Consider the following 7,234-nt stretch of genomic DNA (forward strand, 5'->3'; position numbering starts at 1 on the left):
CCACTCCTGAGACATGTGTGTCCTTCTTGGCTGCCTAGTTTTCCTCTGCAGTCCTTGTGCACTCAACATTATTTAACATCCTGTATCATTTACATACTTTCTTTATCATTGTCTCTTCCCATTAAACTATAGGCTTTATGAAGGTACGGCATTTAATATATTTTGTTTGCTGCTGTATCTCCAAAGCTTAGAACAAAGCCTGACCCATAAGAGATTATTGATAAACATTAATTGTTTTATTTGTTTTTTAAAAGAATATACGTGTTTTATGTTTGTAAGTGCAAAGATAAGAATGAAAGAAATACACCAAACTAATAATATTGACTACTCTGGGAGTGATCATTTGAGAATGGTATAAGAGAACTCTCAGCATTTTTGTTCTTTATACTTTTATATTATTTTAAGCACTTTCTTCTTATTAATAGCATGTATTTCTATCACCAAATAATATTATAATAAAACTAACCATTAAAAAAAATAGCGCAGTGCCTGCTATATATTATGCACTCAAACATCTTTTTCAATAAGCATGTTATGGGCTCCAATTATATGCCAGACACTGTGGTAAGACCTGGGGTACATGGTAGTGAAAATGAATCGCAAGAACTCCACTTTTTTGGAGCTTGAAGTAATGTAATATCGGTCTGTTCATTGCCTAAAGATTGCATGTACTTTCTATTGTCTATAAAGGTATATTTATATTTGTGAAAATACGGCAAACGGATTTCCAGATTGCTTGGAAAGGAGCACAAGGGCAGTTTCCAGAATGATGGAAATGTTCTGCATCATGATTTGACAGCAGTTACACAGGTGAATACATATGTTAAAATTCACTGAACTGTGCACATAAAATATGTGCATTTTATTGTATGTAAATTGTCTTAATCAAAAATGCAAAAGTGTATATATTTTGTTTTCTAAATTATAACACCTGGTCTTGTAGGAAATTAGTGAGAGGTAATCCATCTTTAAAATAGAAAATTAATAAATGTGATTAATAAGATTTGGGATTAGATTTAGATTGACAAATAAAAATCTGTAGATATTAGTAATAAACTGAGGAGAGTTTTAGGATCCATATAAAAATTTTACTGTGCAAATCAGCCCAATAGACTCTTTCAATATTTGTAAATATGAGTAATATTTAGTTGTCCTTTGATTACAAAATTAATCAATGTTTATTTACAGAAAATTTGGAATCACAGATAGAAAATTATCCAAGGGCTAATAATCATTTGGCATATTCTATGGCAATTATTTTTCAAAGATACGTTTGTACATGAATGAAATTATACTTACCTATACTTTTGTATCTGGCTTTCATATTTACTATCAAAACATAGGCATCACCCCCCAAATTAAAAAACATTTGTAGATATGATTTTAAATGTGTGTCTGTTTTTCAGTGGTATTGAGGGAGTGTGGTGCGGTAGAGAAAACAGTATAGAGACCCAGCTACATTCCTTTCTGAATCCCAGCTCAGCCAATAGCTAGCCTTTGACTAGATTAATCTTTTTGTCTGTGTTGAGGTGTGAAAATGATATAACTAAGTTAGGCAAAATGAGATAACAATATCTTCTTTGCAGGGCACCTTTATATATTTATATAAAATATATTTAAACCATCTAGCACTGTGCTATGTACCTAGCATGTACTCAGTAAGTGATTATACAGTTCACATACCACAATTATTTTAACCACATTTTTAGACAATGTTATTGTTTAAAATTTTCTCTGTTTTAACAAAGTGTTCCTGAACTAGTCTGTTTTTCGGATTAACCATAGCCTAGATGTCAAGACTTGTCAGTATAGGGTCACTGATGATAAATAACATCACATATATCATTCTATGCATATAATCAGTCTTATCACAATTTTTTATACTATAGCCTTCTAGTTCTTAAACTCTTAATTTTAATTATTCTCTGTTTATTGGAATTCAAACTTTGATAATCTTCCAGTAATACTAATTGAGTATATTTTTCAGAGCACTTGCATATTTGAAATTTTGTCTTCATATTTCAACCAGAATTTTTGTCTTTATAACTAGAATTTTGCAAAAGTTCCCCTCAAAACTCTTTAGACTTTTCACTTTTTTTAACTAACTTATGTAGTTGCAAAGAAACTTAAGCCGTATTAAAATTTTCCATTTACCTGCTTTTTCTTTCTGGGAGACCAGACTATGTAATTTTTTTTTTCTTTACCTGAAACACGCTGAATCCTATTTGAGACTTACAATTTTACCTATCTCCTTGCATTACGAAGGCAGGGACTGTTGTTTCTACTATAGATTTCTGAGTTTATTATAATTATTTTAAGCTAGATTCTAATCTTCAGGCCTATAATATTTATTTATATTGTATTATGATATGTTTTAATATATTCACTCCTTTATCCTTATTAGGATTCTTAAAAATCTCCTCTTGTTTTACATCAGTGTCACTTAACTGATTTTCTGTAATGCCAATGCAACTCTTCATTGCCTAAAATGCATATTTTAAAGTCTGTTCTAGACTTTCTATTTATTCTTCATTTAAAAAATTATTTTAGGGTATATACTTTCCCATTTCAGATTAATATTTCTATGTTCTTGTCTTGAGTAATATTTTCAAAAATCCATTATTATTAATGTGTACGTATGGTGGGGGGGCATTTAACTGTTCTATGTTTCTTGATCCTTATAAAAGGAAGGATGTTTTGTGGTCTGGTTTGCCAACATATGGTGCTTCCATTTTTATCCTTATCTTCATCACCCTCTCAACCATTATTTTCGAAAGGGATAGGGTAGCTTTCTCAAATCTCATACTTGAAGTCTGGGTGTTGTGCCATCTCAGCATAATTTCTATGCATAATCAGAATTGACTGAGTTTGGCTGTGCTTTGTGGAGGTGGAGAGGGTTCCCAAACTTGCCATCTTCTCATTACAAGGAAGAACAGATATGTAATGAATAACATGACACAAATTGTTTTGTTTTTGTCTATCTTTAACAAATGCTATCCATGAATAATTCTAAATCACAGCTCTTTTGAGACCCTTCCCCAACATTTCCAACAACCAAATCTCTACCTCATCTGTGTTTGCCTTTATCCATGAGTACAATACAGATTAAGAAAGTTTGCCACTATTGCTCTTCTTATTCCTCAAGCTGTGCATGTTTAGAGAAAGACAGACGTTGGTAGTGGGTCCTGAGTAATAAGAGATAAGGTGTATGGTTCAGAAAATCACTCTCATGGAGGGAGGGGACAGCTGGTCTCTTTTCTGGTTGTGCAGAGCGTATGTGAAGCGAGGACTTAAGAAAAGGGTAATATAGGCAAACTGCATTTTTATTCCAGAAGGTAGCACAAAGATAGCTATGATTTTATCTCTGATTTCTATTCTCAATTCAGTTAGTGAAACACTGAATTTCTGTTATATGACTTCTGTTATATGAAACTTCAATGTTATTATAAAATGTCATTATTCAACTTAAAAAATTGAATTTTAACAGAAAATTGTGAAATGGCAGATTCAGTCCTCTTACCTAGTCAATATCTCATTTAAACCCCCATGATTAAATAATATATGCCAATATGTGTCCAATATCAAAGTTCTGTAATAGATGATCCCTTTCTGGTGGCTATGTAAAGGTGAAATAAAATCATTAAAGCTGTGTTGTTTTATATCTTTCTTATAGATGAATTCAGTTTGTTTAAATATATTTAATAAAAGGACATCATTAGAGAGATATAGAGACATAGATATATAGTATAGATATACAGTATATCTATATACACTATACCATATGTGTGTATCAGTTTTAAGTCTACCAACAAATATGTTTATCTTCAAGAAGATGTTATTAAGACAACAATAAATATTAATTGAGAATGACCAAATTTCATAATTTTTAAACTATTTTTGAGCAGGTTTTGCTCAAAACCTCTCCTGTTGTGGAGAACAATATGAGTAAAATATAGACTTCTTTTACCTAAGGCTTCAAAATCTTCTGATAAATGTCAACCAACCGGTTATTTTTTTACAACTATTGTTTGAATGAATTAAACTTTCTGTCCCCAACTCAACACCAAAATTTTAACCCCAAATATGTTTGTGTGTAGAAATAACCCCAAATTTTGCAAACCTAAATAGTTTCTTACCTTGAAAGTAAATTTATATCTGGAAAAAGTATCAGGTTAATTTAATATGTGTTTTGAAATGTTTTCACGTATCTAGTTGTTTAATACTCATTTTCAAAACCGAGTTGACTAAACAACTAAAACTGAGTTGTTAAATAGTCAGTCTTATAAAATGGTCTAAAAACTACAGAGGTAACGCATGGTCATACTTCCACATAATGGGGCAAATAATTCTGTATCTTACTCTTCTTCAATTTTCTGTTTTTTCCTAATTCTTTATGTCTTAGCTGTTCCAGGATCACTAAAATGTTGGTCAAATTTCACATTGCAACTGATACTTTTCATCTGCTAATTCCCTCCTTACAGGAACTAATAGTTCCATTATTAAAAATAAACAAATTATATCTCTATCCAAAATAAACAAAAATAATGTTTGGTGGTTTATACATTTGAATATTATGATGAACTTCTTCTTTGCTTTGAAATAATATGTTGTCACTAAGAAGTATATTCCCAGTTTATAGTGTCTTTTTTTTTTCCCCTTGGGAATTTAAAATACTTTAAATAATTTGGGCTTTGCCTGATTCCCCCAGAAGCGTAGAGTATGACTGATAACTGCCTTTAGAATCCCTAATAGCTAAATTACAATTATTATGCAAAGTCCTACAACAGACAGTTATATGGATTGTTAAATGACTTTGCCTTTTTTGCAAACTATAATCATTTTCCTTTATTAGCTGAAGGATTTCATAATTTAAGGAAAATGAAAAACCTATAAGTCACACTTTCAAAGAAGGAACATGGATATTGCAAACATTAAATTCCCCCATAAAAATGTTAAGGCATCATTAAACTAGGTTCAGATTAATACAATTCAGTCAACTCTAGATAGATATCTCCCATAATAAGCTGAAACAATACCTAGTGATCTAAGATGTAAAATATTTTACTACAGCCAATTTATAAGCCTATAAAACATATAGGTATCATTCAACTTCTTTATTAATAGTGCATGCCTTGTATTAAATCAAAACCATTTTAAAGGCCCCTCCCCTTTGACATTCCCTTCCTCAGCTGTTGCCCCTCATCATGTGTTATCTCACTGAAGCTCATCCAAAGTGAATGACAGCATCTTTTTTTACTAGAGCAGCATAGGCAATTCCCAGTCTAGTGCTACAGCTTAACTATCTTTGAGATTTAGGCACACTTGCTACCTTCAACCTACAACATTCTATGGCCTTATGTTGATGTATTTGTTTCTCTACTGTAAGTAGATGTGGTTTCTCTCATTTTGGAAAACTGAAATTTATTATTTCTAGGTTTTTGCAAGTTGCTTTACATGTGAATCATATTCCCAAGAAAACTGATACGGGGAGAACTTTATGTTGTAGTCAATTCTTTTGAATCTGGAAGATCCATTTTTCACCCTGTTTTTGCCCAATAAGAAAGCCAAACATTTCATATTGGCTGAGTTACTGGGGGTTTTAATGAGTTATCGGTTCTGGTTATCTACTGCCATATAACAACCTAACCCTAACAAAACAAGGATGTACACTGGGCTCACAATTCTGCAAGTGGGGATAACTCATCCCTGCTCTACTTGGCATTGGCTAGGGTAGTCCTAGTTTAGAGGCTGAAATCACCTGAAGATTAGTTTGTCTGTTTGTTGGTTGTTTGGTCACTAACCCCATGTGGTATCTCTGGCCTAGTGTCTTCAGGGCAGCCAGGTTGATCCATGCTGATTCTGAACAATGCAGAGTCCCAGGAAGAGATTGGTGCTCGAGCTCTTTCCAACCTGGTCTCATAAGTCCTTCCCATTACTTCCACCTCATCCCATGTGTTAAAAGAGAGTCAACATGGATGATCCATAATCAAGGGGAGGGGAATCCGACTCAACATTTTAATTGGAGAAGTATCAAAAAATATGTGGACATGTTTTATAACTGTCACATTATAAAAGGGGAAATTAACCCAGAACTTTTAAATATCACTATGAAAAATAATCAGTGGTTCATTTCTAAGGTTGCCTCACAGAAACTATTTTTAAGATATAAATTCTTTTTTTAATGTAAAACAATTTTTTCAGCTTTAATGAGGTATAATTGACAAATAAATTTTCAATTTATTTAAAGTGTACAACATAATGATTTCTTATCTGTATAGAGTGTGAAATGATTACCACAATTAAGTTAACTAACACATCTATCACCTCACATAGTTATCTTTTTTTTCTTTTTGGTGAGAATGCTCGTTCTTATTCCTTTGTTCCATAGACTCCTTACAACAAGATGTGTCATATCAGATCATCTTGCTAAAAAATCAGGGTATAATAAAGGAAAGAAATTTAATATATACAAATATGAGTAGTATGCTTACCAGAGAAATTTTGAACTCTGACTCATCACAGATACATATGCTATGAAATTAAGATTAAGCTATGATTGAGATTAAGATTAAATCATAGATTAAGCTATGAAATAATTTTCATACCATTTTGACAGTAGAGTTCTTCCATATAACATGGATAAATATGTTATTTTTAATACAAAATCATCCCAGAAGAATCTTTCTTTAACTAGGAAGAGAATTTTAAAGAATGAAGACCAAATCTCTAAGATTATTCAGACAAATAATAAGAACAAAATAAAACCAAAAAAAGATTAAAGTATAAATGCTTAAGCTGATATATATGTACATATACTTACATAGTCAAGATTAATATCGTAAAAGATTAATAAAATCGCTATAAATAGTTGATCAAAAAAGTATATAACTGAATTTACTAGAATAACTACACAATAAAAGTTTATTTCTCATTTACAAAGCAATCTAATCTGAATATTCCTAGTTGATAAGAAGCACTCCTCACTTAAGCTTGATATGTTAGTGCCAGGCAAAAGAAGACTGGGCCTCATTACAGTTCCACCCAGAGGTAATCATGAAGCTCATCGGTAAAAGGAAATTATCCCATTTGCCAAAGCTTCAAGAAGTACACTTTGCTGTGTACCTCATAACTCAAGAAAGGTATAATGTGGCAGAGAGTCCTAGGCTGTGATCAGTGGTTTCACCAGTTGGCCAGAGGTATCTGTAAAGAGGTAAGACTGGAAGAACAGTGCCAA

This window comes from Pseudorca crassidens, chromosome 11, assembly GCF_039906515.1.
Source record: "Pseudorca crassidens isolate mPseCra1 chromosome 11, mPseCra1.hap1, whole genome shotgun sequence".
NCBI classification, from domain to species: domain Eukaryota; kingdom Metazoa; phylum Chordata; class Mammalia; order Artiodactyla; family Delphinidae; genus Pseudorca; species Pseudorca crassidens.